This window comes from Macrobrachium rosenbergii, chromosome 2 (genome assembly GCF_040412425.1).
Source record: "Macrobrachium rosenbergii isolate ZJJX-2024 chromosome 2, ASM4041242v1, whole genome shotgun sequence".
NCBI lineage: Eukaryota > Metazoa > Arthropoda > Malacostraca > Decapoda > Palaemonidae > Macrobrachium > Macrobrachium rosenbergii.
The window spans coordinates 88,370,730-88,383,870 of NC_089742.1; the positions used below are offsets into that span (position 1 = coordinate 88,370,730).

At 36.2% G+C, this 13,141-nt stretch overlaps 1 protein-coding gene across 2 annotated transcripts in view; it reads right to left on the minus strand.

Annotated features, from left to right (window-relative positions):
* LOC136849059 (uncharacterized) overlaps nucleotides 1-8,780 on the minus strand; it is a 71,993-nt gene extending 63,213 nt beyond the window's left edge. For both annotated transcript variants that reach the window (XM_067121972.1, XM_067121980.1), the window contains exon 1: nucleotides 8,541-8,780. The gene's annotated coding sequence lies outside the window, so the exon portion shown is untranslated. The remainder of the gene's footprint in view (nucleotides 1-8,540) is intronic.
* Nucleotides 8,781-13,141: the final 4,361 nt, after the last annotated feature.

Consider the following 13,141-nt stretch of genomic DNA (forward strand, 5'->3'; position numbering starts at 1 on the left):
GTCGTGTTCCATTCTTTCCGCATAACCAAACCATTTAAAAACACTGGTGCAACTTATTACCTATCCTGTTGTTTTTATCAAATGTTATATATCTCCACATTTCTCCCCCTTGCAGTCCTGTACCAGTAATACGAAAACAACTGATCCTCAAAATTCCTCTTTCTTTCATGCTCAGCATCCATGCGTCACTTCGATAGAGGAGACCTTGCTCAACTTTCACTCATTATATTTCAAGCTTGCCTTCCATACACACTCCAGGTCTCTTTCTCATATTTTTGCACATACCCTCCCTCCTTCCTTGCTCCTCTTATTCTGTGACTTACCTCTTTTGCCACCTACCATACTCTGTTATGTTACTCCCAACAGTTTCCAGCCCACCACCACCACCCATTTCAACATTCATTGTTCCTTCTTCCAGGTTTCCATTTACCCTCATAACCTTAATCGGATTCACACTTACTCTCAACTGTTTCCTCTTGCAAACATCTTCAAACTCTTTCACTAGATTTTACTGTTTCTTTTCACTATCACCAACCAGTACTGTATCATCTGTAAACAGCAGCAATGCCACATTCCATTCTCAGATCATTTTCTTATACCACAGTTTTTTTTCTTCGATTTCTTGCATGCCCCATCCATAAAAATAATCTTGACCATGGAGGTATAACACACCCTTGCCTCAGGACAACTTTTAGCAAAAGCATTCGCTTTCCCTTTGAATATTCTTTGTTTCCCTCGTTAAAACCAATTCTTTCTCAGCAGCTGTATTATTTATACTACACGTTGCCTCTCTGTTGATTTCAACACAAACTTTTACTAGGTTCATGTAGGTCACATAGCAATTTTCCCCTGCTTTCAAATTATTCCCAGGATTGTTGCATAAGAAACATTTGATCCACTTATCATTTTATGGTCACTGTCTTACTTTTTATTAGGTAAAAATTATTTCCATTTATATTCTCTTAAGTGCTAAGTAAAAAAAGTTATAACCCTATAATTGTTAGAACTATCTCTACCACCTTTTCATTTGCCTTTACATATTCATACACACTCTCACACACATGCACACACCAGATGAGTTTTTTATCAGGCAATCATTTGCATTACTCGTGTGGGGAGGAACGGTGAAAAAGTAGCGGTAATCAATATAAGTGAGTTTGATAAGGAGGAAGAAAGGAGGGAATGGATGAAAAATGGGCTAGGGATAAAAACAAAAAGTTGAATGACTGTAGGAAGTGAGTATTAAATTCCAGGGTGAGGTCATGTTGTAAGGAAGGGGCATTTGTGTCTTTAGGAAGAAGGGATAAGAAAAAAAAAACACTGACTGGTGGAATGAAGAAATGAGACAGTTAGTGAAGAGAAAATAGAAATTATAGACACAATTTCGAAACAAAATGCAAGGCAAAGGGAGTAGCTTTTACAGGGTTACAGAAGGATGCTGAAGAAGATGATGAGAGAAAAGAAGTCATGCCATAAAATTGGGTGGTGGGAGATGAGGAAAGTTTCAAGGAGAATACAAAATTGTTCAGTAACGGAGTAAATGCAGAGAGAAAGGTTAATGAGCACAATGAACATTATATAAAAGAAACAAATGGTGAGATGTTGTCTGAAGATAACACAGTCCGGGGGTGATGGGTTGAATATTGTTTGGATTTGGAGAATGTGAAAGACAAAACAGAGGTACAGCTGAATAATGCAAGAGTGGAAGGGGTAAGTGGAGGTTTGATAGTGCTCGTAGAAGTTACTATTGAGAACTACGGGAAAAGGGAAAGACACTAGGAATTAATGGAATTACCGCTGACATGCCACAATAATGTTGAAGTGTGTTAGAGTGGCTGACCAGGATGAGTGAGGTATGTCTGGACGAGAGATTGGCTCTGAAAGAATGTGGTAGACTAGAGGAAGAATTGTTCGTTTGTTTAAGGTGATGGCGGTAATGCAGACATTAAAAAATATAATGCATAACTTAGTATTCCAAGAATTTGTATGGTAGAATTTTTATTAAGAATATAGGATGGATGACAGATTTTCTGATAGGGGAAGAATAGTGTGAGTTTACATGGGGAACAGGGTGTGAAGATCGAGTGTTTGTTAAGAAACAGTGATGTGAGAAGTTTGTAAGCAAAGTGGAAAAGCTGTATATGGACCTTATGACAGAGGTGTTAGAGAGGCAATCTGGATGGTTTTAGTGATATATAACATAGAGGGAAAATTTTCTGAGACGAATAAGTTTTCACGAAGGAAGTGAAGCTTGTGTTAATGTGTGGGGGTGAAAGAGTGACTGATTAGGTGGAATTAAGCCTGTGACAAGGGTGTGTTATGTCTCCATGGCTGTTTCATATCTTTATGGTTGGAGTGACGTGAGAAGTCGGAGAAAGGACAGTAGATGTATGTACAAAGTTGTCAGATAAGATGAGTCATAAATGGAGTGTGGGATGTCTAATGTCTGCAGATAATACAGTGGTGAAGAGAAACGGCAAAGAGTTTAAAAGTGTTTGCAGAAAGAGAAAGTTTATAGTAAATGTGAGCATGGGTAAGGCTATAAGAATAAAAGGGAATCAAGAGGATGAACCAATGAATGCTGTATGGATGGTGGAGAAAGGAGGCAGTAGATTCATATAGGTATTTGGGAGATAATAATTTGAATGATAGGGAGATCAGAGAAGTGAGGTACAGAGAGGAAGAATGAAGGAGGGTGACAGGAGTTGCGCACAAGATTTAGAGGAAAACTGAAGTGTATGGAATCCAAGCTTTGAGTGTACGAAGGGATTGTCCAGCAGCCTTTCCTACATGGAAGTGAAGTATGGATGCTGAATGCAAATGAAAGAAAAAAGTAGTTGCTAGCGAGACAAATTCTTTACGTCGTATGTATGGTATACGAAGAAATGAGGGTGATGAATGTGGGGATATTTTGAAGGGGTGGTAAAAGATTAGAGCCGAGCTAAGGATGAATCAGTGTGTTTTGAGAAGGTTTGGTCGTGTGGAAAGAATGAAGGATACTAGGCTGGTAAGACAGTATATAATTTGGAACTGTTGAGAGAAAGGAGAGGAAGACCTAGAAAGATCTGGATAGATAGTGTGAAAGAGTTATTGGAAAGTACGAGCCTCGACACTCAGGAGGCAAGAGAGTGCGGGAATTACTACAGTACTGCTGAGCCTATGTGTGAAGATGTCTGAAAAACTCAATATCGTTGAATTTTTCTGCACATGGGTCCATCCACGATCCAGCAGCATGTGTCTATATAAATATAAATGAATACATATATATGACTTATTCTGCACACTTATGAACAGTTGCATTTGCTTATTCGAATGTTATTATATATAATATTTTAAAGGGATAACTCACGGACAATGTTAGTTTTAGTACCCTAAATCTAAATCTAGAAAGCCAAATTGAATTCGTCTCCCTGAACACTCGTTGCCACGCACCAGGAAGTGAAGACTGCGCAAGTGATGGCAGATCGAATTCCATTTTCATCTCATTACATCCTTCTTCCCGCTCCATTTGTGGGAAAAGGTAACTCGCAAGCAGTCTTGAAAGTGTATTGTGTCAGTGCCTCATTTGTTCTGATGCTTTGCATGTTGCCTTACCATTTCTGAGGACGATTTCCGTGTTGTTTCAGATGAGCAATCTTTAGTTGCATCTTTTTGCTTTGCGTCAATTTTATATTCACGCATTACTTGTTCAGTGATGCATGGAATAACCATTAAATGCCGGAACTGGGGCTGTGCACTTTTTCGCTTCCGTAATGGAGCTTTTATCATCTTGAATGGATCGTTAATTCTCTCTCTCTCTCTCTCTCTCTCTCTCTCTCTCTCTCTCTCTCTCTCTCTCTCTCTCTCAAACACATTTTCATGCCGAGTTTCAGTCTCACTCCACGCCTATTTTTTCTAATTCTTCACGATGAAATTTGATACAATTTTCTCTGATTATTTCTGACTGATATTATCCATAATAACAGATTTTACAGGATTCCACGCCCATTCTTTAGTCATGGATCATGATAATTAGTTATTGGTGCCATTGAATAGCAACATTTTCTTGAAAATGTCCTGAATGAACTTCTTCAGCATCCTTGGACCAAAATTTCCGTTCAATAATTGGGCAGTGGCTTTGCATCAGGCAATGAACATCTACTAAAAATACCCTTGGAATAATTCCCTTCAGACTAATGATGGGCAATTCAAATCCCAATAAACAGTTTAAGTTTTATCCAAGTAATTTTGTTGGTGACATATAAGATTACAAAACATCTGTTTTAAGCTTTTCTGCAAGTTGTGAAAGTCTTGTTTTGCTTAAACATTAAGGAATTTATTTCTTATTGTTTATACATCATAATAGTAAATGTTAAAGGAGCGTCAAGACGGTCAGCAGACAGGTTGAAAACATTGTTGCATTCGCTGTTGTCGCTCAGTTGGAATATATCGATAACAATGTTTGCGATAATCTAAGTAAACATGTTGGATGGCAAACGTCAACAGCAGTTCATGAGCAGAGACCGTCCACGTGTCATCCCGTAGAGCAGACCTTAACACCGTGAAGACGCGCACGAGCCCCGTGGTGGCAAGTGGTGCTCTTGTAGTAGTAACTGTTGCAGGCAATGATGTGTCCTTTTACAAAGGAAAAAACAAGAGGTAAAGCATCTTGATGCTAGGATGTCAAACGCTTTGATTTTACTTGCTATCAAAGTGTGACACCGATGGAGGCAGTCAACGTCTGCAGAAAATCCATTCAGTTGTAGTTTGCTGTTGCTTCTACAACTTTGTCACTCCTAGGACTTGTCGCTCAACATAACCCTCGTTCTCACCATGATGACTAACATTACAGTACATTAACACAGTTGTATCAGCATATTTATAAGGCATATGTTCCAGACAAATTGTCATCTTACTGTCAGCTTCGAGTAATCCATGTTGACGACCGTGTTGTCGATATGTGTGGACTCACCATACGACTTTCATTGTTGTAAGGTGGAACACGGGAGACCACACGTGTAGTAAATGAAAAGATCTTGCACTCAAGGTGAAATTTTCTGGGCGCAACCCTCATCTACCTTCACCATTATTGGTGGAGCTACACATCACATTACGGCCATTTATGATTTTGGCGCTGAAATGAATGGAAAACAGTAGATCCATGGCAACGGGACTAAAACTCCCCAAGAAAATTTGTTGAAGAGAGAAAAGAGAGAGTATTAACGATTCATGCACATAGGAGATCTATTTGTTTTTTGTTCCGTCTAACAGCTTTGGAACACCCGAGAACGCGCTTATGATATTTAGGTTATTAGTAACTAGTATTAATATGACAAGCACCGAGAGATGATAGTCATTGGAGACTAAGAAATTTCTTTAACGGTTCTCAGAGTCAACGGACTGTTTATGTCACCTTTAGTTAGAAAGATGTTACAGGATATCTTGGCTCTTCTGCTGACATATTCTTAACTCAAAAGGGATATAGTAAGTGAGGGCGTTTTCTTATAATTACGGAAGTAACTTTTGGACATTTGAACAACCAACCTTGAATGACCAAGCCAACCTCATATCCACTCAGTCTTGTAAGTCACAGGTCAGCGGTTCAAATTTCCAAGAGGAGATTTGCCTTACTTTTTCCCAGGAGCGATTGCCTGCATACGCTACAAAATTAATTTCACTGGTCTTTTGGGAAAGATTGATATTCAAGCACTAGCGGATCCAGAAAAATTTCATGGGGTCGGCCGGGGGGATGGGGGGTGCGTGGTGGCCGCGCAACAATTTTCATATTATACATACATACATACATGTATATATATTATTTCTATAATAGATTTTATATTTTTTTCCTGTTTTTATATTTCTCATTTGTGTTACTATTATCTAAATCTTCAATATTATTGTTTTGTCATCATTTTTCATGGGGGACACGTGCCCAGGTGTCACCCCCCTGGACCCGCCAGTGTATTCAAGTATTTCAGGATATTTTCTGTTCAATCATCTTGAGATATTTCTCTCAGTGTATACTGTAGTCTTCATGAAGTATATGACGCCTACTTTTTTACACTGACTACCATGTTACCCATTGACAATGCTAATCAGTGTAAAAAAAGTAACTGACTACCGTGTTACCCATTGACAGTGCTAATCAGTGTAAAAAAAAGTAACTGACTACCGTGTTACCAATTGACAATTCTAATCAGTGTAAAAAAAAGTAACTGACTACCGTGTTACCCATTGAGAATGCTTGCATGAAATCTTAGCGATGTCGAACATTTTCTTGAGAAGTAAGACACTCCTCATATGTAACACAAAGCTGAATATCTGAAAGAAAATACGTCCTGTTTAGAAGTTCTGATAAACCTGATACTTTTCTAGGCTCGATTATTAATTTTTACCCAGGTTTAATGTTGTACCGAATTAAAAATTTCGATTTACAAAATCACTTTCTTGTTATTCTAAGTTTGATTTTGATCACAAACTGCAAAAAGCTTATAGAGAGAGAGAGAGAGAGAGAGAGAGAGAGAGAGAGAGAGAGAGAGAGAGAAGAATCACTGCAATCTTCCAGATGCGTTTATGTGGTCTTTACATTGAACCGATGACGTTAATATATTATATCTATTTGAGAATAAAGTGAAAAAATGTCAATACCAAATTTCGCAAATTTAGAAGTCATTTCATGAAAATACAAAAGGACTTCATACTATAATACAGTAGGCTCAGGGAGATATGATTTTTAGTCATAAATCTCATCGTTGAACGAGTGATTGAACAAATACCATACATAGCCTACTCAGGCAATGGATTACTACTGACATTAATATTAGCAAAAACTCTGACCCCATACAGAAATTAAGCAGTGGTATACATTGTACTGATACGCTAAAATGATTGAGCTTGGATTAAGCATGATTTGACAGAGGACGTCATGAAAGCCTGTCCGACCTGACCTGTCCATCCACGTCAAAGAAAGGAGTGATGATGTGACGTCAGAGGAATGAGAGCACAGGGAATCAGCGTCGACGAATCCGGCAGCCCTGAATCTGCTTGAGGTGGTAGCATTTACTTAAGAAACGAAGGTTATATTGTAAATAAATGCAGACAATACCATGGGGAATAAGTTTCTATATCTCACTGGGATCAACCAAAGACCTCTACAGGGGAGACGAGGGCGCTTATAACAAGATCACGGAGGTCATAATTGAGGTTGAAATCTGATGAATCTTTATCGTAATAATTGCCAGGGTTACATAGTATTTCACGTTTTAGCTGATGAAAAGCAAATAAAATACTGGGAGTAGATGTACTGAATCCGTAAAGATTTTTTTAATTTGAAGCTAATGTCTCTAATAGTGAATGGCTTTGTTGCACAGCTTCTTAGATGATAATGTCAGTAAACCATATGAATAAAAAATTTGTGAAAGGGAGCTTCCATGACGCCGTCCAGCTTCGCTTTCGGTCCCGGAATGTGGTGCATTCATGTCGAGATTTTTACTTTGTCAGACAGGAACCACAAACATCGGCCTAGGCTTTGCACACCTTGTATCTTGTTGCAAATTACATTTTCCATTTACAACATTGACGAGTAATAGCCATCACTTAACGACTCGGAAAGGACACCATGTATTGATAAAATATCCTAACACCTCTTTGATGTTTTGCAGATATTTAGTAAATGATTTTTGACTTCTCTTTGACCAGAGTTCTTTTCATAAACCTCTTATAAAGATAAATGAAGAAATATGTAAATATTTATTCCAAGAGGCTTTGCACTGATATATTGTTTGGAGGGCCAAAACAATAGTTCTGTTTTCAGCGGAAGTTATGGGTGTGAATAAACACATTACTCGAGCTTATGAAACGACAAGAGCACAGTGACAGATTCTAACATTTTAGTGCCTGGGATGGATGCAATGTTATCTTCAACGTCTTCCAAGTATAAAAGAATCATGGCAGACGAAGCCGAAACCAGATCCAAGCCGCTTATCGTCTTTGAAAACTGGTTTCGAAAAGAGTGAAAGAAAAACTGACCTTTGTCAGCGATTAGTCCGCTTGATGCAAGCTGTGAATGCTGAATTTAACATGAAAGGTAATATGTCAATTATTTACGAATTGGAAAATATCTTGAATGTAGGGACAAGGCACTTCATCTTTTCGACTTAAGAACATTAGTGCTAACCGATATCAGGATAGATCTACAATTTAAGTTACGTCAAGGACCAAGGTTGCTCGTTTATCTCCAGCTGGCTGGGATGCTAGCCCTGTCTTGATGGGTAAAAAGTTCTATTGCGGTCTAAGAATAGCATTAAATTTGCCACCAAACCAGACAGTCATGCGCAAAATTGTGTTCCCGATCTACTTTTTTGTACGGCTCTGATAATTCACTGGTCCTCTTCATTTGAAAATACCAAATTCTACACTGAGTGCTTCCCTCATTTGAACTTATTTTTCCTTGCACCTAGAGATGGTAGCTGAAAATCGGATAAATTTCCATTTATTGTAAGAGAAAAATTATCATCTGTTTTTTCCGCAGGAAACTATAGCCAAATAAAACTAATTCTTACCAGAGTTCTAGGAAGTATCTCTTGGGCCAAGAATGGACGTCAGCAGCTGCTTTCAGAGGCTTCTTCCAACTTCAACACTGAATGAAATCGGAACGTCCCCAAGGCACGAGTTCGGTTAGTTTCTAGAGAAGAGAACGAGATTAGCGTAATCCGTTCGAACGCAACGCTCTTCCTCACGAAAGAAAAAGGCCACCTGAGATGCTAGGGCATGCTATTCCAGCTTCTCCTGCCCAACTGTGTAGAGTTGCCGTTTCTGTTGAGACTTTATAGCCTTCCGGGCCTCCGGAAACGTTGGCTCCACCCACTCGCCGCCAATTACACCTCGATATTTGAGTAACTTGCAAGCTTTGGTGTGAGAAACCTGTGTCGGCCCCGTTTCGTCTTTTGGTTTTATTTACGCTATGCGAGTGAAAACCTATTTCAATATTCTTAATTCATTGCAATTTGCAAGTGTTTCGTTTCTGTTAGCACCACTTACTTTATAAATGTATTATAAGAACTTTCCTATGCACATACACACAAAGACATATATAGTTATATATTCATATATATATATATATATATATATATATATATATATATATATAGATAGATAGATAGATAGATAGATAGATAGATAGATAGATAGATATGCTGTGATTGATATCAGGTTTTTGAATGGATCTTACACACACACACACGCACATATATACAGTATATATATACACACATATATATATATATATATATATACATATATATTTGTGTGTGTGTGTGTATGAATTTTTATCTAATCACCATGACATTTTATATACATAAACATTAAGCTACAAATACCTTTTAACATCCAATGCGCTCTACTTCGGGAATATTACCGAAGGGGGATCATAACTGATAAATAACTGGGTACTGGGGGGACTCGAACGCCCGACAATACGTTTCAACGACTCCCAGTGACATAGCTAACCATTCTGCTCTTCCAGGTACCAAACTATTTATTAATTATGATTCCCCTTAGGTGATATTCCCAAAGTAGAGCGAGTTGGGAATTAAACGGCATTTGTAGCTTAATGTTTGTGTATATAAAATGTCATGGTTATGTGATTAAAATTCATGAATAGCTAGGCTATGTATTCCGAATGGACCAGTCGGCTGTCATGGCTGGGGCGGGTTGATGCCGACGCCAAGTACAAATACCCGCAGTCGACGGCGATGTGTGTGGAAGAGTCGGTTTCAACTGGCACCTCTCCTGACAGCAGAATGGTTAGTGACGTCGAATGGAAGTCACTGATATGTACTGTCAGGCATTCGAGTACCCAAAGAACCCAATCATATATCAATTATAATTCCCCTGGGATGACATTCCTAAAGTATAGAATTGGATATTAAATGACAGTTGTAGCTTAATGTTTGTATGTATATATATATATATATATATATATATATATATATATATATATATATATATATATATATATATATATATATTCATGATGTTAACTTGTATAATATGTATATCCTTCCATAATTTTGATATATTTACTCTTTCATTTATCATGTATTATGTGTAATGATAATAATTATTGTAATATTGTATATAGAGTAATATCACATCTCAAAAGAATTACTGCTTTAATTAACTTAACAATAAAATTTAGAATTAATATCTTTCTTGATAAAAGCGTAGTAGCTGAAGAGAGAGATACGAGTTTTAGACCAGATATGTCATCTGTCATCAGTTCAGATAAGAGAGAGCGTTGTTTTGGGTTAGTGTTGACAGGTCGGGAATAACAATTGCCATCTGTTTGATCATGTAAAGATTTCTGTAAAAGATTTGTCTCATACGAGAGAAAGACGAATGTTTTGTAATGTTACATACATGGCTCTGGTCACGTATGCAGTTTTGAGAGATATGGACAAGTATTGCACAGAACCACATGGCAGTTGCGTCATGTTCTGTAAGATTGCACTCAAAACGTTTTGCCAGAAGTTACATCATCTTCCTTATTCTAGAAGAATTTTTGTATCTCGCACCCAAAATGCCTTAATGACGTCATATGACTGTTGAATTTCTACTGGAATCCAGAAATTGATTCATTCTTATTTCAGAGACCATTCCGTTTGGTTCTCTCTCTCTCTCTCTCTCTCTCTCTCTCTCTCTCTCTCTCTCTCTCTCTCTCTCTCATTCTTAAAAAAGAGAGTAATTATTAACATAAAATATTTGTGGTCTCTGGTATTAGATAAAGCTTCTGAGATCTGAATTTAGTAAAATTATTTAATTTGTAATGGTGCCAAACAAAAATGTGTTTTTATGAATTTTATGCAGCTGCAAAGGGATTTTACAGAGGTTTTCACAAGCTTGTGTAAGGTAAAGAGAATTTTACTTATTATTACCATGGTATGATAAGGTGTATTAGGAAATTTTTGCCTTAGTGGAATTATTATTTATAAATCTTTTGTGTATTTTTGTGTGTTCTTGTGTTTGCAATTTCTTGATTTTTGTTGGTGATTTAACATTTATTTACTTAGCAATTCAAGTGTTTCCTAATAATTTAACATTGCATATTTGATTTAATTTTCATTTATTAAGATTTTCTTTTCAAATCTTGAATAATTCTTGTTAGTTTAAATTTTGCTTGATCAATGTAATTTCCTGATAAATTAAAGTTTTGTAATTTAATTTTGTTTAACAAACTAACTAAAGAATAAATTAAATTTTGTGTTGTTTTCAAATAATAGTAAATTTTTCAGATTGTGAATTCTAGTTATAAATTTTGAATTTAAAAATCAATTTTTGTATTTAAAATTTAAAAAGACAGTGTTTCATTTATTGACCACCAGTGAACAGGATTAATTGTGTGCATAAGGCAAAGTGATAAACATGTTTTGTTCCTTTAGTTTTGCTGAAGTGAATTAAGACCAGGGAAATAGTTAAAGTTGTTTGATGGAGTGATGCCCTTTTATTCTAGTATATTTCTTGTTTAATAGTGGATACCTCATACTAATCTTGATAAAATTAGTTTGATTTTTCACATGATTAATAAAGTTTTTAAGGATCACTGCTACCTTTAGAGTACTCAGTTGTAATTCTTATTGTTACGAGACTCTGAGAATTCAGGTATCTGGCTGAAGTGAGGTATATTTTTGAAATCTGTGATTAGTTGTATAATAACCAGGTACTTGGTAGGTATATATGACAATATATATATATATATATATATATATATTATATATATATATATATATATATATATATATATATATAGCAATGGATACAATGGATACACCAGCAGGAAGCGCCATCTGCATATCAGTAAGGACACCAATGAAGGCCAAAACCTGAAACAGCATTTTACACTTCTTTATTGGGATATGTTTCGAGCAGTACTCTCACTCGTTATCAACCTACAAAATTAAAATGGCGACATTACAATTCTTATAATAAAACTCAAAATAATACAATAAAATTACTATGGAAATAAGAATACTTTTAAAAGGTGGCTAATCAAAATAAATAAAAGAATAAATAAAATAAAGCAAAATACAAAAAGTTTAAGTCACAAAAACGGAAAGTACAAAGGAATAACAAACATACTAATTAATATACAATACCAGTAAAACTCAGACTAAAAACACAAAAGTGAGGTTACAGCCACATTTCTAGCCAAAGAAGGCTTTGTCTTGATGGTGTATAGAACTTCTAAAATGTCGAGGTCTGTAGCAAACTGAGCAGTGGTTAAAACAGAAAAATCATCAATATGTAAGGATGACCAGTCTCCTCGTTGTGTTCTCTAATTGCACTGTAACTAGGTCTTGAAAGATAATTGCCAGTACGATATGACTTACCTAGGTGTTCAAACCATCTCATCCAAGCTGATCTGGTAGTTTTTCCAACCTAAGTGGCATCACAACCACCACACTGCCATTTATAAATCAGATTGGACCGAAGGTTTGTTGGTATAGGGTCTTTAATTTTAAAGAAATTACCTAATTTATTTTGCAAAGTGAAATATATTTTGATATCTAGCTGAGGGTAACCAATGGACAAAATAGAAATTAATTGTTTTTTTTAAATCGTAACTATGAGTTCCAGTAAAAGTTAAAGGTAAATAAATAACAGGTTTCTTTACATTAGCGGTAGTTTCGGGTTGTTTGTTTACATATAATTTCGAAAGCTGTTTACCAATATATGTGTTTACGTAATTCAACGGATAGCCATTGTTTTTAAAAGTGATCTTAGAAATTCCAATTCCTCATGCAAATTCAAAAAGCTAGAACAAATTTTATATGCTCTGGTTACTAGCGTCAATATCAAATTCATCTTATATTTCAAAGGTGTAGCTGATTGAAATTTAGACATAAGACCCGTGAAAGTACGCTTTCTAAAGACTGAGGTGTGAAAGTTATCAAGATTTTTTACCTGAATATCCAGAAAAGCAAGCGTATGATTATCTTCGATTTCACAAGTAAATTCTATATTATTATGTTTACTATTAAAGTACTCCAAAAAACGAGGAATCTGGTCAAGACTCTTAAAAACTAAGAAGGTATAATCAACATACCTCCTGTACAGTAAGGGCTTAAAATCTAAAGGACAATCGTCTAACCATCTTTTCTCCATA